The sequence below is a fragment of the Pleurodeles waltl genome, chromosome 12, assembly GCF_031143425.1.
Source record: "Pleurodeles waltl isolate 20211129_DDA chromosome 12, aPleWal1.hap1.20221129, whole genome shotgun sequence".
Lineage (NCBI taxonomy): Eukaryota > Metazoa > Chordata > Amphibia > Caudata > Salamandridae > Pleurodeles > Pleurodeles waltl.
The window spans coordinates 526890988-526913843 of NC_090451.1; the positions used below are offsets into that span (position 1 = coordinate 526890988).

Consider the following 22856-nt stretch of genomic DNA (forward strand, 5'->3'; position numbering starts at 1 on the left):
ATATTAGTGGAGACATAGAGGTCTGTATAATGTTTGAAGAACACTTTGCCAACTTGGCCAGGTAGTGTGACCATTTGGTTTTTAACCTTATCGAAAATTGCTTTAATAGTCTTGGTTTTCCTCTTCTCAACGGACAAGGCCAGAAACTGCCCAGCATGTTCGCTTTCCTCGTAATATTTCTGGAAGCAGGAATTCTGGTTGACTAGTTCCCTGGACAAAAGAGTAATCCTTTACGTTTTGGCTTACTTGCAAGAGCTTGCCTTTAGATGCCGAAGTACGGAGGAGAACTCACTACAAGTATGATCCAAAACACCTAATCATTTCCTGCCCTTCTGGTAAAATGGGGGCATCTTTGCTGAAAAAGGGTACCTTGTCCACGACAAACAAGAAATAGTAACGCCGGGTCTGGCCTTGGCAAGCTGGTAGAATAGTTAAATGTTTTTTTTTGTTTTTTTTTAAAAACCTGTGCCACCCCCCACATGTGGAAGCCTCATGCTTTCATTAAAATTCTTAAATCGTCGTAACGCATTGAACCATATATGTGGTTCTAGACACACATGTCAATTTTACCATCTTGGGAGATGTTAGTTTCCATTTGGAGCTACTTAAGAATAATGATACTGAATGCCTTGTAGAAAGCCTATCTAGCTCTGATCTTTGGCAGATTGCAAACCTACCCACTCATCAAGCTAATCATATGATTTGTGTTTATTTGTGTTCTGTTCATAGTAGGGGCAAGACTGTCTATTTTTCTAACATTGAAATATTCTTAGAACAGTTTATTCAGCCCTAATATTTCCAATACGCTTAAAGTTGGGTCCGGGAAGAATGTGGACCCTAGGGAGCTAAAAAAGCATTCTTTTGACCTCCAGGCCCACATTAGACAGCAACATTGAAGCAGCCTCCAATATCTGTACAAAGTGGATTGAGTCAGCAGTCACCTCACTGGCACACGAAAAGCAGTAATAACCCATAGGCAAAAACCATTGGTTCCGTGGTATTACCACAAGGTAAAAACGTTTAAACGGAAATGCAGATATCTGCAACATAGATGGAGGAAGGATTACTACCCAGAAGAAAAAACAGAATATGAGGCTCTAATTATTTCTGCTAACTCTAAACATTTTACTGATAAAATCAGGTTGGCTAAAGACTTCACTAGGGAGCTTTTTAAAACTGTAAAATCTTTATCCAAGTTAAGTTATGAAAATACCCTTAGTCTTGATGAATCATTCTCCAATAAACTAGCTGATTTTTTTTTTTTCTGAATAAAGCGAACCTTATTTTTCAGGAGTTCACCTTGAATCACAGGGTTGTGCCTGCTGAAGCTCACATTCTTGGTAGCATTCTTACTGATGCTCAGGAAATGAACAATCATAATTATTTTACTAAGTTCATCCCTCTCTCAGTAGAGAAGGTGGTTAAGCTTTTTGAGTCTACAAAATCTGGGGCACCCTCTGATCCCTGTCCCTCCCCATATTCTCCAAGAAGTTTGATACAGTATCAGTTTATCTCACTGAAATGTTAAACCAAATTTTGACAACAGTACTTTTTCCGGCAGCATGGAAAAAAAGCCTCCGTTCTTCCTCAGATCAAGAAGCCCTCTCTCGACCCGCAGGATGTCAAAAGCTAACGGCCTATTTCGTGCCTCCTGTTCCTGGCTAAAATAATAGCGAAATCCACAAACGAGGAATTTCTGCCCTTTTTAGTTCTGAACACCTTCTGAATTCCTCTCTATGGGTTTAGACCCAAACACTGCACGGAATCTGCATTACTGATAGCCGCGAGGAAATAAGAATGATGGTCGACGGGGGAGAAAAGCAGCCTTCATTCTTTTAGCCCTATCTTCTGCTTTTCACATGGTTAACCATTCATTTCTCATTAACTGGCTAGAAGCTATCGCTTTAAGGATGAAGCACTCACTTTTCTGAGTTCTTTCCTGCACGGTATAGCGCAAGAGGTGACCCTAGATGATTCTGCAGCTAAACTGTTTTCTCTTCCATGTGGGGTGCCCCAAGGGTCCTCACACAGTCCCACACTATTTAACATTTGTTATCCCCTTGGCAAAAGTAATCTGCAGCTATGGTTTTTCTGTTATTTCCTATTCAGATGACACACAAATTGTCATTATCATCTAAGACAGACAAAGTAGCCAGTAAATTTCAAGGAGTGCATGGTGCAAATAGTTAATTGGGTGCAGAAAAACTGTCTGAAATTGAATTCAGACAAAACCGAGGTGCTACTTTTTGGAAATGACACCTCCTTCTGGAATACTGCCTAGTGGCCACCCGACCTGGGTCCCCTTCCTTCCCCAGTGCAGAAAGTTAGAAACCTGGGAGTCATTTTTGTCAAACTGTGTTTCTCAGAGCACATTAATCAGATTACCTCTTCCTGCTTAGTCCTTCTTTGAATCTTAAAAAAAGATTTTTGCTTTTATTCCCCCGGACTTGCAAAAGACGGTCATTGTGATGTTAGTCGTTTCTAAATAAGACTATTGCAACCCCCTTTATTTGGCACCCAAAGCGTCTGATGCAAAAACTCCAATCGCTTCTAAATGAAGCTGCCCAGGACATTGAAGAAAATTTCAAAATTTACATCAGCCTCTCACTCCATTCAGAATCTTCATTGGCTCCCAGTACGCGAAAGGATCAACTTTAAAGCACTCTGTTTGGTGTAGAAAGCTCTCCATCGAACGGGCCCAGAATATTTTCTAAAGTTATTTGTTTGGTATACTTGGGCTGTATACTTCTATCTAGCTCTGCTAGCCTTGTGGCTGTTCCTAGGATAAGTAAAGCAAGGTGGGGAGGCAGATGTTTCTCCTTTTCTGATTCCAATCTTTGGAACTCCTTGCCACTGAATCTAAGATGTCAATCTAGTTTGCTACATTTCAGAAAACTGGTAAAACCTGGCTTTTTCCTCAAGCTTTCAAATAAAGTCAGGTCTTCTTGTAGTCTTTCATGAAATGCTAGTGCTAATATGCCTGTTTGACAATTGCGTTCTTTATTAACTTGGTACTTACTTACTTACTTAAAACAGGTATATCAATCCCTTTTTGTTTTAATGGATATCACAGGAAAATATGATTTGTAATGTGCAAAGATGGCGTACTTGTAATTTTCAATTACTCTAACATGAAGACCGATTAAACTCAGTAGGTTGACTTAGAAAAGGATTAAAATAGAAATAAAAAACATTGACAGTGAATTGTCCCTCCAGGCCTGGTACTTTTTTAAGGGATGTTCACATATGACCAGACGAAATACAGTCAGACACAGTGTAAGAGCGCCAACTGAAGAAATAGGCGACCTCTCATCTCTTGATGTACGTACGCTCTGATAGGTGGAAGCAAAATGAGAATGACGCTTGAACAGACCAGTGTGTGAAGAGGCCTGGCCAAACCCCTCATTATGTATGAGTATGTATAATATATTTATATGCAAGATGTCTTTATTGATAGATTTTGTTTTTGAATACATGCTGTCTCTAGGTCAAACCTAACCCTAAAATGACCCACTGTTGAATAAACATTATATGTTGTCTCAAGACAGATACAAACAACCTCTCTAAAATACTGTGGTTGCACTCGAGGAAAGTGGATCTACGGTCCGGTCTACTGGGGTAGCTAAGTAAAGGCGACCTGTGTTGGCATTTCCACAAGGGTGTGCTGGAGAGGGGCAAGGACTACATTATAATAACAATGGAAAAGGGGAGCCCGTGTTTTCCATTAAACAATGAGGACCAGCTACAGATGACAGAATTATTGCACTGGTAGATAATTAAGGGCCTCCTTGGTGACATGAGGCCATCCTGTTGTTGTTGTTTCTTTGATTTATGTTGTTTTTCCACTGGCCTCTGGTGCTTTGAAGCCATTCTTTTGGCATGTGGTTTTTCTCAGTCCGTCAGTTAGTTTCTCTCTTCTGTTAGGTTGTGCTGCAATTGTCTCTTGAGGAGTACCATGAAAAAGGGCATTGCCACATTGCCAGTCTTTTGAATACTTTGGTGCAGACTGACACATCACTACATAACAAACACAATGAACATGCCACCAAAGAGAGTTGTATTCTGTAGGTTACCACGTGACTAAATACTTTCTCAGCTGAAATGATGGTGTACAATGCTAAGGGCGGTCTGAGGCAGGGCTGTGCTGGTTGTTAACAAGTTAATGTCCCATTTTATAAGGTAGGCTGAGGAGACAGCTTCATTTTGTCAGTCAGAGAGGGTTGCCTGTTGATCTCTCCCCTGCTGCCCCTCCCCCTGCTTTCTCTTGTTTGCTGACCCCTTGTTATGAATCGTCAGCATGCATATCACACAACCATCCTCCAATGATCAATGAACCCTAATGGAGTACCAGCCCCTTACACAGTTCGCTATGCTTTCTTGATTGTTAGTCGGTGTAAAAGGGAGGAGGATTTTATTTCGTGCTCTATTTTGGCACGGAATTGGTCAGGTCGTTGAGCACCCACAAGGGATGCCTTGGAGACAAGGCAAGGTGGAGTTAGGAATGGACCTTGGCTTCAAGATGCATTTGCTCAATGTGTTAAATCACAGTGAATCACCTTCACAATTCTTTGCATGCACAGCAGTACATTTCTAATGAGCGTCCTGGAAACTTTCATACTGTAATGACTTTGTCACCTGCGCAGATTAAATCTGCCACATGTCCTGAAGGAAGGGGAGCTGAGAGTAGTACATACTTGCCATGGGAGTGGATAGCTTGTGAGGAGAAGGGCATCCGTGTTTGTTCATTGAAGTACCTAATACGTAGTTTCTATTGCCTTACATCTACCTCTTCCTTGCTTAGCGTTTTGGTTGGATGATTTATGATCTCTTCTTCAAATGAGTCTTCACTGCACAAGGTTCACCAGCACTCGGCTTGAGCTGACTTGCCACCTTAAGTTTTTTCTTTTTTTTCCTCAGATTAATTAATTGCAGTTAACACAGTCTGACACACTTAATCCTTCTGGTCGCTCTTCACTTTACCAACCCAACTATGAATGTCCAACAAGTGATTTGAGTCTCCTCCTTTCTGCTTCTTCTCCTTTTGCAGTTACCTACTAATACCCCTCCTCACCCCCTCCCTTTCTCCCACATCACTTCTCAGATCACAGTGGGACACCAAGAAAAAAATCAGAAATTGGATGGTCTTCTATAAACCTCGTAAATATATATTTGTTAGATGACTGAGTTTAAGGCTACCGTAATAGTAGTAAGGTAACTTTGGAGTTTACTTCCTTACCACAGAAACCTCCATCCAGGTTATAAACTTTTCTCTATAATGTGCAAAGTTTATTTTTTACAGCTGCGTATTCCTCCATCTCAAATCCACATATCTCTGGCATTGTTGTTTTTTGTAAAATAAAGATTGTGATTCAGTTGTACTGTGCTATGATGCCACTTCGGGCTCAGTTCAGACTTGGTAAAAGAATAAATTTAAAAAAAAAAAAAAAAAAAAGGTCCATGTATTGGACATTCACAGAACATCACCTCTGTTACCAGTGGGCGAAAAAAATTATCTACATTTCCTGACTGGTTCACAGAATGACATTTGGGAACGCATCCATAGGAACTATGGACTCCAAGTGCCATCTAGAGAGCTCAAATGGTATGAACTCGGCCTGTTGAAAGGCCTTGAGAGAAAGCAAACTTAAGCATTTAGGAAAACATTAACGTCCCACCTCTTTTAATTCCATAGTCATGACATCTCCTTTCTTACAGGTGTGTAGTCCATACTTGAAGAGCACACATTGGTAATTGTGTCTGAATGCTCTATAAAATGAATAAATTAACGTCTCTTGTCTAGTCTTTTTGTCTAGTCTTGCGATACCTCCTTTGTTCTGACTGAAGACTTTTCTATGCTGTTCATATATTTTTTTTTATAACACTTTGATTTCATTGGTGCACAGTATACATCCATAGTTATCAATTAAAATATGTAAAAAAGGAACAATGTTCATGACATTTGAGTTCACTGTTCTTCGATGATTCACTTGCTGGTATGCATTGCAATGAGTGCTTCCAAATGTTAATTATCTCATAGATGCTTTACATTGGTTTGCCTTAGTCTAACAATGCACATTGTGGTCTAGTTGTGCATCATTCTAACCTTCCCTTAATACCTCGTATGGTCGGGTTTGTGCTCATTATACTTTAAGCTATCTATTACTCTTTGTGTATATAACTGTGACGTCGTCATATTGTCATTTAGGAGCATTGGGTATATATGGTGGGAGTCCAGGAAGCTGGACAGTAGTAGTTGTGAGGAAACATTCGCTCTCCAATAATCTTTTGTTGCTGCCTTCCTAAGTGCAAATGCTATCCTTGATGTTGAATCATAATAGAGGTGGCTGTTCAAAGAGCTCTGATTGAACTTTATTGAATGGGAGATTCTTCTCTGCCTTTGCATCAGTAGCCCTTATGCATCGTGCACAGGTCCTTTGCTCCCTTCTGCTTGAGGACAGAAATAAATGAGTGATTTCAAACTCGTTGTCACATTGCATTGCTTTCCAAGGTTGACATAGTATGTCTTTCTGGCAGTGCACTTAACGTTATGCCAATAGTTTGCTTAAGTAGACAGTATTGCAGTAATTGAGTTCTTCCATTCCCAGGGCTCTACTTATATCGTCAGGCTTGCTGGAGACAGAGAACGTTTAAAGAAACAGAACCTGTAAATTGGCACCTATTACCACTTCAGAAGTTAGCTTTGTATTGAAGATGATAGCCGAATATTTTTCACTTTGTCAGATGTGGTTTTCCGTACCTAGCAGGCCTTTCAAAAAAGCAGGTTAGCAAGTTTCAAGTCTAGTCTCACCAAGAATCAGAATCTCACTTTCATCAAAGGAAGTTATCTTTCCTCCTTTAGTCGATCTTGTGGAGGCACCTGGCAATATCTGAGTGCATTAGTTATTATTAACCATATGAATGAAACTACATCTAGCATTTCCCCAACTCTTACATTGGTAGAAAATGTAGATGTTAAACAGATGTAGATGGTAACCAGAAGTAGAGCTCTTCTAGAGGGCCAATCTGCACTTGTTGACTTTTATCAGCGAGGAAGGAGGGGATCCACTTAAGGTAGTGTTGGTCATCCCCGTCCATTCTTTAAGCCTTTTGAGAAGGAAAGTGTGGTGCATGGCATTGTGTCCTGCTGAGACATCAAGGAATCAAATGTCTCCTTGCTAGTTTTGATCCAGGATGGCCGGGAGTTATTTTCTGGTGTCTACCAGAGAGTTTTCAGATCCCATTATTTTTGAAGGAGGAGAATTTTCTCTTTCTAGCTGTACATGATTGCATATTATCATAGTAGTAACTTTGATCTGATTTTGTACCTTAGTATATAGGTGAATCATCATGATATAGTAGAGTCTTGGAACATTTAATTTTATTTCCAAGGACTTTAGTATAAAAACAGCTCACCGCCTTTTTTATAGTCCTAACTTAACCAGGGGTTATAGTAGAGTTTTTGTACTAAACAGGGCTGTCCATTCGATCACTTGGGCTTTTTTTCATACAGTATGTTAAATTAGCCGGTTTTAAACATTAGAGAACAATGAAGTGAAAATGTGTTTACCTCCACAGTGCTAGTAGCTTCCTCCTGGCATGTAAAGAGGTTGGTAGATTGAACTTTCCTCTACTTTGAGACACGGGGATTGCCCCATTGCCCTTTATCGGCAGATAATAAGACTGTAAGCATCAATTTCATACATCCCTCGGTTTGATTCTTCACTTTTGCCTTTGCTTAACTGCGCCTCTCCATATTTGTTAGTGAGCGGAGTACATATATTTTGCCAGGAATTTTAATTCTAAAGAATACATGTTCCTTGTGGTTCTGCAGAAGAGTTGGAAATGGAAGATGTAGCATAAAGAACAATTAAGTATTTCTTCCTCTAGGTTAGTTAGAATTTTTTTTCTTCATTTTTCAGTTAAGATTCATATTACAGTTATTTAAGTGAAATCGCAAAGCAAATTGTTCTCAGTAAACAGTCCAAGGTCATCTGTTGTTATTGTTGGATGTAGCAGTTTTAGCTTTACTTTTGGTGTCATACTTCCTACTGCCCTTTTGTTTCTATTGCTTCTCCCACTTTATTTCCTTACATGTAATGTCCTTCTTTACCGTTTCTTTCTTATACGCCATTCTTTTCTCACTTTGCTGTCACTATCCTTTTCTCTAAGTGTCTGTCTTCTTTTTACATCCATTAATAATTTGTTTATCCCTCTTGCCCACTGTCTTGGGGTATCACAGTGTGTCTAGTTTGCTGGTCTTTCTCTCATTTGTCTCACTTCATATTTCTGTCGTCTTTAGTTTTGTCTCTTTCTACCCATTCCCCTCTGGCTGTCCTCACCCCACTTCAGTCAGCCTTAATGTTTCTTCATACTATTTGATCTCTTATTATCAGAGTCCAATTTGTATAGCTTTCTATTCCTTTATTCATTATCACGTTTTTCTCTGCTGTGACAAATCTCTTGTTGTCACTTTTCTCTTTCACTCTATCTCGGTCATACTTTCTCGCCTTCACTCACCATTGGAAGCATGGCCTTTCATGAGCACTCTTTCTGCCTACCCCTTACCCATCTCCTGTTTTGTATCTCCGGCACTTTCTTAGCTTTTGGCTTCTACAAATTTCGAACTATATGCATAATCTAACTACATGGGCCCACGTGTTTTTAAAGCCCTCCACCAGGGCTACTGAATAGCAACGCTGTTTAGCTTCGAGTCCTCTGAATGCCTATTTCTTCCACCATCTTCCGCTTGGGTTGCCAACCCTTTATTTTAATTTTGCAGGTTCTTTTTCCATCCTTGTTTTCTCCCTATGCCTTTATTTTGCTTTTCTTCTCGTCCTCTTTTCCCCTAACTTTCTACCTATCTTTCTCTGGGTCCAAGTCTGATGCAAAATAAGTCCCAGTCCTCAAATACAAGTAAGTGCCTGTGGACCCCATCAACAATCCTTACCGTACATACATTGTGGAGTAAGCACCGAAGACTGTGTTTTTTATTTCTGTTTGATTACTAACAGCTAATGCAAAACAGGTTGCTCAGATGAGAAGTCTTTTTATTATACAGCCCTCAGCTCTCACCTGTGGACCTACAGGTCAAATTTAACTTGGCCGTAATGTCTTTTAAAGTTTTCTAGGACTTTAGTATTTTTAGCTGAACCTCGATATTAGGAGCCTCAATTGCAGTGACAGAGCTGTGCTATATACAATCTTAGACTTTCAGAAGGGATTCGATTGACGAGACGAGAGGAGGATTATGCTTTCAGTGGTCAGTTTTAATTTTTTGAGTCTCTGACCAAAGGTACAGAGCCCCAATCCTTAAAACATAAGTGCTGTCTGTCTCACCCATTCCCAATTCAGCTGCAAGAAGGTCTTAATCTATTGGGCATTCACATTTAGTTATCTCACTCCTTTTTTTCACTTCAGAACATATGTTATAAGTATGCTGATTCACCATTAAGTGAGTGTGTTTTAATAATAAAAATAAGTTGTGAGAATGAATAAAGACGGGATGCATCATTTACAGCACTGTCATTACCATGGAAGTAGGTACCACTGAAGTTGCTACAACACAAGTAAGTACTACAGGGGCTTTTTTTGGGTGTCCGCTCAGTACTTCACGCAGTTAAGTACAATTTTAAATGGTTTAAGTGACATAAACTTAGGTATGTGTGTGTATGTATGTATTTATATATATATATATATATATATATATATATATATATATATATATATATATATATATATATATTTGTGTATATATATGTTCAATGGCATGTGTAGCTGCACAGGTCCTGCCATCTAGTGTTGGCTCGGAGTGTTACAAGTTGTTTTTCTTCGAAGAAGTCTTTTCGAGTCACAGGATCGAGTGACTCCTCCTTTTCGGCTCCATTGCGCATGGGCATCAACTCCATCTTAAATTGTTTTCTTTCCGCCATTGGGTTCAGACGTGTTTCTTTTCACTCCGGTTGTTAGAGTCGGAAAAGTACTACAAACTCTCTAAATTCGTTGGTATTGTTTTCGATCGCGTACCATCTATCATCAACACTTCGGTACCGGCGATACAGATCTCTACTTGCCCTTCGGGGCATCCGCGTCCAACTCGGGCCTGGTCGGCCCGACCAAAGTCTCGTTCGATTCTGCCCTCGGTGCCACGCCAACTTCCCTTACACGGACCAACATCTAGTCTGTAACCTGAGTCTATCTCCAGACCACCAAGAGGATACTTGCAAGGACTGCAGATTCTTCCGCTCGAAAAAGACTCTACGAGACCGAAGAGCACGAAGGTTGGAAATGGCGTCAAGAAGCACTGAACGCCTCGACGCAGAAGAGGAGGAGATTATCCACACCGCAGTCTCCGTTCAGGGGTCCGACTCCGAGCACGAGTCTGACAACGACAGACCAATTACAGCAGGCCAGCACGTGAGTACGCCTGCCCCTACCCAGTCCAAGCCCAAACACGAGGCCTCGGGGACGCCACTGGCGGAAGGCCATGGCTCCACCCGTAAAAAGACTGCCGGTGGCCAAGCAACAACTTCGGCACAGAGAAGGGCCACGCCACTGAAGCCTTCGGACTCGAGCCGAAGCACAGGCCCCGAAATACTCAATCACCGACCCATCGAGTTGAAGCCCCGAAAATCCCTCTCGGAGACGAGGCCAACGTCTACTCCAGGCCTTTCGATCCCGAGGAAACCGGCTTCTTAGCCGAAAAGACCCATATATACAGAGGAGCATGGACTTTCCAAACAATTGAAAGAAAGCCATAGATTTGCAGAAGAACTTAAGCAAATGGAGGAATTTGACAAAAAACAGGCCAGAATCCAAATTCATAAAGACACTGGCAAGATCCTCACTGCACCTCCTCTAAAAACAAAGAGGAAGCTGGCCTTTCAAGGACATTTGGATACTGACCACCCACCGGCTAAAGTGCCAAAACCAAGACAAAAATCTCCACCTCCTCAGTTCTCACCTCACCAGTCTCCTCCTCATTCTCCTCATCTAACTGTCTCTCCACCTATTACCCCCACTGCACAGTCTCCAGTACACTCTGCTGAGTCACACCAGGATGAGGTCGACCCATGGGACCTTTATGATGATCCCATTTCTGACAATAGTCCAGAGTGCTATCAGTCAAAGCCATCACCCCCAGAGGATAGCACCTCGTACACTCAGGTTCTAGCTGGGGCAGCGTCATACCATAACTTAGCCATGCACACAGAACCTCTTGAGGATGATTTTTTATTAAATACGTTGTCCTCAACTCACGCAACCTACCAGAGTATGCCCATGCTTCCTGTCATGTTAAAACATGCACATCAAATCTTTCAGGAACCAGTTAAGGCAAGAACAATCACTCCTAGGGTAGAAAAAAAATATAAGCCGCTTCCTTCGCACCCAGTTTTTATTACCCAACAGCTACCCCCAGATTCCATAGTGGTCAGCGCAGCAAGGAAAAGGGCTAACTCACAGTCGTCTGGTGACGCACCGCCACCAGATAAAGAAAGTAAACAATTTGATGCTGCTGGTAAAAGAGCAGCATCACAAGCGGCTAATCAGTGGCGAATAGCCAATTCCCAAGCGCTTATGGCAAGATATGACAGGGCCCACTGGGACGAGATGAAAGACATCATCCAGCATCTCCCCAAGGATCAACAGAAAAGAGCCCAGCAAATAGTCGAGGAGGGGTAGGCCATTACCAATAATCAAATCAGGTCAGCGTTCTACTCCGCAGACACAGCCGCAAGAACTATTAATACAGCTGTCACCATTAGACGACACGCATGGCTTCGGTCATCAGGCTTTAAACCTGAAAGCCAGCAAGCTGTTCTTAACATGCCATTTAATGAACACCAGCTGTTTGGCACACAGGTTGATACAGCCATTGAGAAAATGAAAAAGGACGCCGACACTGCTAAAGCTATGGGGGCGCTTTACTCAACACAATACAGAGGCTCATTTCGAAAGCCTCAATATAGGGGAGGCTTTAGACCCCAAACATCTGAGGAATCTACCTCACAATCCAAACCCTCTTACCAGCCACAATACCAAAGAGGAGGGTTTCGAGGAACCTACAGAGGACAATTTTCCAGAACTAGGGGAAAATATCAGCCCTCAAAGCAAACCACACACACCAAGCAGTGACTTGCTCTACATCTTCCCTCACCACACTTCCCCTGTGGGAGGAAGACTGCAAAAGTTCCACACACAGTGGTTACCCATCACAACAGACAATTGGGTCTTATCCATTATTCAACATGGTTACTGCATAGAGTTCGCACAAATTCCTCCAGATATACCTCCAAAACCACACAAAATCTTCTCCCAACACATTTCAATGTTGCAAGCAGAGGTACAGTCATTATTACTCAAACAAGCCATAGAGCTTGTACCACATCATCAAAAAGGAACAGGTGTTTACTCCCTATATTTCCTCATTCCTAAAAAAGATGGAACATTGAGACCAATACTAGATCTCAGAACTCTCAGTCTTTATATACTATCGGAACACTTCCACATGGTAACACTACAGGATGTAGTCCCACTGTTACAACAACAAGATTTTATGGCAACACTGGATCTCAAAGATGTGTATTTTCAAATACCCATCCATCCAGCGCACAGAAAATATCTCAGGTTTGTAATACAAGGAAAACTTTACCAGTTCAAAGTGTTACCTTTTGGGATAACAACCGCTCCCAGGGTATTTACAAAATGCTTTGCCGTAGTCGCAGCTTACATAAGAAGACAACATATCCATTTCTTTCCATATCTTGACGACTGGCTTATAAAAGCCAACAGTCAAACACAGTGCCAATACCATACACGTTATGTAATAAACACCCTACACACACTAGGGTTCTCAATAAACTACCAAAAATCTCACTTACAACCAGCTCAGGTTCAACAGTATTTAGGAGCCACATTAAACACCCAAACAGCACTTGCAAGCCCAAGTCCACAAAGGGTACAATCATTCCATAACATATTGCCACGAACACAGTCAAACCAACAGTACACAGTCAAATTTGTCATGAAACTGTTGGGCATGATGGCATCATGCATCGCCATTGTCCCCAATGCAAGACTCAACATGTGGCCCTTACAACAGTGCCTTGCAAAACAATGGTCACAGGCACATGGTCAACTTTAAGATCTAGTGTTGATAGACCGCCAAACACACATCTCGCTTCAGTGGTGGAATTCCACAAATTTAAACAAAGGGCGGCCATTTCAGTACCCTGTGCCTCAAGCCATTCTTACAACAGATGTATCAATGATTGGATAGGGAGCACACCTCAACAATCACAACATTCAGGGACAATGGGACAACAAACGCAAACAACTTCACATAAATCACTCAGAATTGCTAGCTGTATTCCTAACACTAAAAGCCTTTCAACCTCTTCTCGTTCACAAACACATTCTCATCAAAACAGACAATATGACTACAATGTACTACCTGAACAAACAGGAAGGAACCCACTCATCACAACTTTGTCTTCTAGCACAAACAAAATTGGCATTGGGCAGTTCACAACAACATTCACCCTGTAGCACAGTACATTCCAGGGATTCACAATCAATTAGCAGACAGTCTCAGTCGGGATCATCAGCAAACACACAAGTGGAAAATTCACCCCCAGGTACTTCACAAGTACTTTCGCCAATGGGGAACACCAGACATAGATCTATTCACCACCAGCCAGAACGTAAAATGCCAAAACTTTGCATCCAGGTACCCACACCCTCTATCCAAGGGCAATGCTCTATGGATCAACTGGTCAGGGATATTTGCTTACGCTTTTCCCCCCTCTCCCGCTCATTCCATTTCTGGTCAACAAACTGCGTCAAAACAAACTCATACTTACAGCGCCAACGTGGGCACATTATCCATGGTACACAAAATTGTTACACCTATCACTAGTACCACACATCATGCTAGCAAACAGGCTGGATCTGTTGACACAAAACAAACAAACTGATCAGGCACCCCAATCCAGCAATACTCAATCTAGCAATCTGGCTCCTGAAGTCTTATAGTTTGGATATCTACATCTTCCACCAGAATGTATGGAAGTAATTAAAAAAGCAAGAAAGCCCACTACCAGGCAGTGGCACACAAACAAATGGAAAAGGTTTCTTTTACTGCCAATACAAATGCATAACTCCTCTTTCCCCAGCCATACAAGACATTGTAGACTACTTACTTCATCTACAAAAAGCAAATTTAGCTTTTTCATCCGTTAAGATACATCTCACAGCTATTTCAGCCTATTTACAAAATATACAGATGAAGTCTCTATTTAGAGTCCCTGTCATCAAAGCATTCATGGAAGGACTAAAACGTATCATACCTCCAAGAACACCACCAGTGCCTTCATGGACTCTCAATATTGTGCTCACACGTCTCATGGATCCACCGTTTGAACCCATGCACTCGTGTCAGCTTCAATATCTAACATGGAAAGTAGCATTCCTCGTTGCAATCACTTCATTACGGAGAGTTAGTGAAATACAGGCATTCACTAGTGAACAACCCTTTATACAAGTACACAAACATAGTCGTACTTCGCACAAACCCAAAATTCCTACCTAAAGTCGTCTCACCGTTTCATATAACTCAAACAGTGGAACTTCCAGTCTTCTTCCCACAGCCAGACTCAGTAGCAGAAAGAGCACTACATACATTAGACATTAAAAAAGCTTTAATGTATTACATTGACAGGTCAAAATAATTTAGGAAAACTAAACAATTATTTGTCGCATTCCAAAAACCTGATACTGGTAATCCTATCTCAAAACAAGGAATAGCCAGATAGATAGTAAAGTGCATCCAAACCTGTTACATAAAAGCAAAAAGACAGCTATTACTAACACCAAAGGCACACTCCACCAGGAAGAAAGGAGCAACAATGGCATTTCTAGGGAATATACCAATGACACAAATCTATGACGCAGCCACTTGGTCAACACCCCATACATTTACCAAGCATTACTGTGTAGCTGTGTTAGCAACACAACAAGCCACAGTAGGACAGGCTGTACAAAGAACACTATTTCAAACAACTTCAACTCCTACAGGCTAACCACCGTTTATGGGAGGAGAACTGCTTTGTAGTCTATGCATAGCATGTGTATCTGCAGCTACACATGCCATTGAACGGAAAATGTCACTTAACCAGTGTACATCTGTTCGTGGCATGTGCCGCTGCAGATTCACATGTGCCCCCCTCCTCCCAGAAAGCCTGTAGCCGTTTAAGTTACACTTCAATTTGTACATATGTATATATATCTCTGTTCCATTGCCTGGACATCTCTTTCTTTACACTCGATCACTCCTACCTTACCCTCTGCGGGAAAACAATCTAAGATGGAGTCGATGCCCATGCGCAATGGAGCCGAAAAAGGAGGAGTCACTCGAAAAGACTTCTTCGAAGAAAAACAACTTGTAACACTCCAAGCCAACACTAGATAGCAGGACCTGTGCATAGCATGTGAATCTGCAGCAGAACATGCCAAGAACAGATGTACACGGGGTAAGTGACATTTTCCATATATTTACAAAACAGAAGGGTTTCAGGGACGTTAAAGTTAGGTTTAACATTTTACTGGCACAAAACCATAGAAACTCAGCAGTTATATTTATGGTTAGCTCAAGTAACTATAACTCCTGCCCTAAGGTAACTGTAACTTGCTCCCCCACCATGCACAATTTACTCCTCAAAAATGTTACTGCAAATATTACATAGATATTATCAATGATATCAAAATGTCATGAGTGTTGTAATATGTGGGATAATTAGCACTGCTTGGCGAGGGTGAGAGTTATAGTTTCTTGAGCTAACTGTAACTGCTGAATTACTATGGTTTTGTGCAAGTAAAATGTGAACCTAACTATAATGTTCCTGTAACCTCTGTTTTTTTCAGTGAATTTCTATGTTTTTTTGTTCATCATGATTGGTTACGTGAATGCTTGATTGGGTCTGTGAGTGGGTGTGACATTGTCCGAGTGGGTCTATCAGTGGGTGCGAAAGTGGGTGTGTGAGTACCTGACTGGATCTGTGAGTGTTTGTGAGTGGATCTGTGATTGAGTCCATTAGTTTCTGAATGAGTTTGCGTATACATTCTTTGTTTCTTTTCTCTATTCGTGAATGTGTCCCGCTGTTACGAGGGGACACTTAGCTTTTACACATAAAAGCCTCTCAAACACCTCTAAATTCCAGCTTTAGTGTCAGGGTACCTCAACCCTGAACTCTTATACCACTTGTCATATTTTCTTACAGCCCCGGGGACTGTGTCCTTTTACTTAAAATAGCTTGCCGTAACTTTCTGCGCAAGTTGCGACCAGCCAATCACGGCATTCCTGTTGGCCCGTGCCTTTCCAATTCATCCCAAAGTATTTGCACACCTATATATAGAAATTTGGATTTTCTTTAAAATCTCAAACTAATGAATGGATTTACACCAAATAAATAACAAAAAGCATGCTTTCTGGACCAACAGCTACCTTCCTACCAAATTTGGTGTAATTCTGTTCAGCGGTTCAGGCTGCAATCGTGTCTAAAATTTCTATGTAAATTAACATGGGGGAAACACTTTTTTGCCCCCCCTTTTACTCTGCCCCCGCTTAACGGATCACCCCAAAACCTCCCACCCATACACAACTAGAATCAGCGGTGCACTTTATTTGGAAAATGTTGTAAAGATTTGTCAAATGGCACCAAAGGTATAGGCAAGTCAAAACACTTTCCCTATGGAAACTAGGTCCTAACTGTAACAACGTGTTAGCGACTCCCAGTAGGTGATAAAGGTTAACCTAATAGGTGAATGTCAGTGACAGCATTAACATTTTGAACTAAAAAAAATGCCACAGAAATTCACCAGTTATTGTTAGCAGAGCGAATTATAGCTTGCACTCTGCCATGCTTTGCTTATGACTTCACATATTACATCACTCATGACGTTCTACGACATCATTTCATTTTGACATCACCGATTAAATCAGCCAATGTGTGTGGGGGTCCCTGTGGCCTTTTAAGGCTCGGGGAGGAGGCCTGCATGCTCACGTCCCCTTAATATATATGTTTTGTCCCCAGGGAGTAGGGTCTCTGGGACCGGAAGGGCAACTCTAGGATGCTCATGCGTAGGTTTGGCAGCCTGCTGGGGATTTTGCCACAGTGCAGCCAACCTCACTCCACGTATGACCAAAGACTGTGTTGCTTGGGGTTGGGTGCCTTCATGGGGCTGTTAGTTTTGTTTTATAGTTTGCATAGTGTCGAGTAGCTACCATATTACCTTTCTACCTTTATTTTATACAGCCTTTGTCTAGCTAATGGATGTAAATGTTTACAAAATGCATATGCTTCTAATGCATCATAGGTGTTTAGAAGTATTGAATATGTTATAATTATTTGTACTGAAGAGTAACTGTGTGCAGATGGCAGGTAATGACTTGTGTCTAGTATGTTAAACTCAAGTTTTTTGCTTCTGCAGAAAATGTTTCCAGCAGGGCAAAGATTCTATCTGATAGAGACTTCTTGCTGCATATTATTTACGTTTGAATTTCCCAGGCCCCAGACACGATCTGGAAATTATTTGTGTGAGCAGTACCCCTGCGCACTGTTGGTGGCTTCATTCTGTTCCGCACAGCATGGTCCACATTGTTGGCACCAGAAGTGACATTGCGGTGAATAGGCACCACCCAGGCACGGACATCAGATCTTTTCTTTCTGCTCCAGTAAGCTGTGACCCACAGAAGAGCTACCCCCATGGCTTTTTGACAGTTTTTTTAAAACTTTTTTTTCTGCTATTTTTCGAAGTGTGTTAAGGATGTCTTCTATGAAGGCAGGTTTCAAGCCATGTGGTGCACGTCACCACGCCATGCCAGTAATAGACCCCCATTTAGTCTGTTTGTGGTGCCTCGAGCGCAACTAGGACTTCAAGTCGTGCTCGGACTACCGTACCATGGCTCTGACGGCTTTGAGGGAGTGGTTCCTAAAGCTGCTTGTGGGCCGGCAGTCTATGCCACTTAGTGTGACTCCTCAGAGGTCACAATCCCAATTGAGAAGAAAGTCTCAGAACCACTCCAGGAGCCCCAAGTGCTCTTCGTCCCACTCCGGGTCATTGAGACACTCAAGGAAAAGGCACAAGAAGTTAAAGCATGCTTTAAATTCTCCTCATCCATACTCTGACGCAACGACTTGGGAACATCGGCATTCCAGGCAAGGTTCAGCAGAGCCGTTTCCAGGTCCAACTTGGAGTTTCCCTCTGTTTCTGGGAGCCACAGTGACCACCGCTCAGGTAAGGGAGTTTGTTGAGGCCATGTGCCACGTCTTTGAGCAGACCTACCCCACTGTCATGCCTTGGGGCCAAAGGGGGCCCCATCCGGTTCCACGTTGGCGGCTTCGGCCTCAGCTCTGAGAGGTCCCCATAGATCAGATCGTGAATCTGGACTGACGATGGTTGTGCCAATGTGATCTTATCCAGCGCCGGTCCTGACACCGATCCTCCTGGCACCCACTGGCCGCACCAGCCTCGTTCTCATCTTCAACTAGTCGAAATGGTGTAGCTTGATGCCAACTCCAGCACCAACATTACCCATTGGTTGTGGGTCATTCCCAGAACACTTTTCAGAGCAGCCAGGCTTAGGGGACGAATTGGGGGGGGGGGGTCACTGGACCCTTTAGAATACCAGTTAGGTACACCTTTAGACTGGTATGAGGAGCTTAGTGATGTCAGTGGACTGGACACATCTCCGGAGACTGGTTTGCTTTCTCCCCATACTGTGGCTATGGATGAGGGAGCATCATATGTGGTGATGGGGAAGAGGACAGAGAAGGTCCTTGATCTCCAACTTCCTTGGTTGGCAGTAAAGACTCACCTCTTGACGGAAGTGCTTGAACCTGGAGCTTCCTCTTCAGAATCCATGTTCCCCTCAACGAAGCTCTGACTGATGTCGTGCTGGGCACCTGGTCCAAGCCCAGTACAGGGGCTCCTGTGAACAGGACAATTGCCCACAGCCATCGGCCTGCTCCAGGTGGCCCAAGTTTCCTCAGCCAACAACCCACCACTGAGAGCCTGGTGGTCCATACCTCAACTTCCCTTAACGCGTTCCCTGCTGATCCTCCAGACCGGGAATCCAAAAGGCTGGATACCTTGGGAGTGGGGGGAGGGGCTGACACCTTGCTGAGAACATCTGGCTTTTTGGGGGATGTTCAGGCCAGCCACATGGATATGCCCTTCAATGGGACTCATCTCTTTGAGGAGAATTCAGACTTTGCGCTGGAGTGCTTTAAGGACTCTCGGGTTATGGTCAAGTCCTTGGGCCTTTCAGTGACCATTTTTCCCCAGTCTGCCTTTTGCCCTTTTCGTGGCTACAAAAGGGATGTGCCAGCTTGCCATCCCTATGCCAGCCACTGTCCTGTGCGCGCTCCCCAAGGAGTGCGAGGACACAGTGCATTCCAACCTCGTGGGTCAGGTAGCAAGAAGTCATCTGCCACCAACCCCCCGGCCGGGGCAACTTACAAGCCCTCCTAGTCTGCTTCTGCAAAACGATGGGTGTCCAGTTGGAGAGAGAATTCAATATCATCTCCTCAAATCGCGGGCCATTACATCTGACAAGTGGGTCTTGCAGATTATTAAAAGGGACTGTTCCTGCCCCTTCAAATCTTCCCCTCCGCTATACCGCCAACTCAAGAACGGCTGACAGATGTTCATTTATCTTTGCTGTGAGAGGAAGTTACGGCTGTTTTGGCCAAGGTAGCTATAGAGAGAGTTCTGATACCAGAAGTAGGCAGTGGTTATTATTCCTGCTACTTTCAGGTTCCCAAAAAAAACAAGGGACTTCACTCTATTCTAGCCCTCCGAACCATCAAGATCTTCCTAAAAAAGGAGAAATTCAAGATGCTCACTTTAGCTCAAGTATTGTCTGCCCTGGACCAAGGAGACTGGCTGGTAGCATTGAACTTGCAGGATGTATAGTTCCACATCCCCACCTTGCCTACCCACAGGCATCAAGGTAGGCCACAAACGTTCTGAGTTCATGGTCCTGCCCTTTGGGCTTATCAGTGCCCCTTTGGTGTTCACCAAGCTGATGGCTGTGGTTGCTGCTCATTTGCGGAGACTAGGGGTATCAGTCTACCCTTATCTCAATGACTGACTGTTGAAGGCGGGCTCGCCACAGACTGTCATCTCAGACCTTCAGACTACAGCGGATCTCATGCATTCACTGGGGTTCACTATAAACATGCCAAAGTCAAACCTGACTCCTTCTCAGATGGAGCAGTTCTAGACACAGTGCAGTTTCGAGCTTCTACTCCTGAGCAGCGAGTCCAGGATATTCACGCTATGTTACTGAAACCTCTGTCCTGGATTTCAGTGAGAATGACTGAGGCTACTGGGCCTCATGACCTCCTGCATCATGTTGGTGAATCATGGCATATGCAGGGTTTCTACAGTGGGACCTTAAGTTACAGTGGGTGCAGCATCAGGGGAATCTCTCCGACATGGTCCAGATCTTGGAGGGAACTGCAAAAGACATGCAGTGGTTGCTGTTGAAACGTGACTGGGTCAAAGGCAGACTCCTCTACCTTCTCCAACCAGATCTGACAGTAGTGACAGATGTGTCACTCCTGGGGTGGGGCGGCCATCTGGGAAGGGTGGACTCTGGTCCCCAGTGGAATCCGGACTCTACATCAGCTTGTTGAAGGTCCATGCGATCCGGCTGTAAGCATTTCTTCCCTCTCTCAAGGGGAAGGTAGTGCAGGTGTTCCAGGACAACAACACCGCAATGTGGTACTGAAACAAACAGGGTGGGATAGGGTTGTGGACCCTTTGTCAAGAGGCTCTGGACAGGGATGGAACAGCAGGGCATTTCCCTGATGGGTCAACACTTGGCAGGTTATCTAAACACCAGTGCGGACGAACTGAGCTGTCGATGCCTAGCGGATCACAAGTGGAGTCTCCATTTGAAGGTGGCACCAGGACTCTTTCAGCAGTGGAGAGAGCCTTGGTTAGATCTGTGCGCCACCAAATTGAATGTGCAATGTCAGCAGCTTTGCAGGCTGGAGCTTCAAAGGGGGTTATCATGTATGGAGTTCAGGCCGGCTGAACGCCTTTCCGCCTATACCATTCCTGCCCAGAGTTCTCAAGAAGATCAGGAACGACCGGGGCCAAATGGTTCCTATGGCTCCAGACTGGGCACAGAGTGACTGGTAAGCCAAGCTTCTGAAAATGAGCATACATCCTCCGATCAGGCTGTCCCTTCAGGCGGATCTTGTGTCGCAGAAGCAGAGGAGGGACCTCCACCCAAACCTGTCAACTCTATGCCTTCTTGCGTGGAGATTTAGCGATGACAGTTGATAGCATTTTACCTTCCTCCCAAAGTCTGTAACATTATTCTGTCAGACAGGCGTCCTTCTACCAAGACAGTATACATCTGCTGATGGCAAAAATGTGTAAAAGATTGTACAGAAAAGTCGATCGACCCTCTTTCTGCCTATTTTTCTGATATTCTTCTTTTCATTCTTACCCTTGCCCAGCAAGACTTTACTGTGGGTTATTTGTGCTCTCTTCACTTTTCTGTGGCTGCCTGACCAACCCTCTCTCTTTAAGTCCCCTATTGTAAATAGGTTTCTCAAAGGGCTCTTGTACATATGTTTCTCCCTATCCCTTTATCATGCCTCAGTGGGATCTTAATTTAGTTCTCACAGACCTCATGTGTGCTTCCTTCGAGCGGCTTCACAATTGTCCCCTCCGGTTGCTTACCATCCAGACAGCCTTTCTAGTGGCAATAACATCCACATGAAGGTGAGTGAGCTGCAGGCTTTGTCATCCCAGCTTCCCTATTTGACTGCGTTGGCAGCCAAAGTGGTCCTTCGCACTAGGGCCTCTTTCCTTCCGAAAGTGCTGACCCCATTCCATTTGGGATAAAATCTCACCCTGTCCACTTTTTACTCTCCTCCACATCCCTCTAAAGAAGAGGAGTGCCTTCACCATCTGTACCCAAAAAGAACATTGTGGTTCTACCTTGACCGCACAAAAGAGTTACATGTGAATGAACAACTCTTTGTGGGGTATGTTGGAGCAAAGAAAGGTTGGGCTGTACAGAAGCAGATCATTTTATGCTGGACCGTTCGCTGTATTAAAATCAGCTATGCCCTGGCCAAGAAACACCCTCCTGAGTGCTCAAGGGCCCATTCCACCAGGGGAAAAGCTGCGAACACGATGTTGGCATGTGGAGTTCCAGTCCTGGACATCTGCCAGGCAGCAACGTGGGCATCCCTTCACACGTTTGCCAAACACTACTGCTTGGACATTCGGGTCCATAGGGATGGGCATTTCACCCGTTCGGTCCTGCAGGACTTTTTAGTTTAATTAAGTTGTCCTGATGCCCACCGCCACGGTTGGTATTGCTTGGCTATCTATTCAAGTGTAAGGAATATGCAGCTAGAAGTCTCTATCAGATGAACAAGTTACTTACCTTCGGTAACGCATTATCTGGTAGAGAAACTATCTAGCTGCAGATTCCTTACAGACCCACCCATTCCTCCCTGATCTGCGGAGAGATTTCTATAGTTAGGGGTATCCCTAACTTATACACACCAATGTCAGTTCACTTCATGGGTCTATGCTCCTGGTGTGGAAAGTAGTGAAAAGTAACTGACGTTCGTTCTCCTGGGTGGTGCCTATATAGGTGACCGCAATGTCACATTTGGCACCAATAATGCTGACTCATGGAACCAAACAAAGCCTCTGAGTTCACACAGGAATACTGCTCACACAAAAATCATCAGGATCCAATCTGACACCTAGGAAATTCAAAGGTAAGGTATCGGCAGCTAGATATAGTCTCCACCAGATAATGT

General features: G+C 43.4%; 1 protein-coding gene across 2 annotated transcripts in view; it reads left to right on the forward strand.

Moving 5' to 3' along the window:
* The window catches only part of HYDIN (HYDIN axonemal central pair apparatus protein), a 2122366-nt gene that overhangs the window by 277184 nt on the left and 1822326 nt on the right, over positions 1-22856 (forward strand). The gene's annotated exons all lie outside the window — the stretch shown is intronic.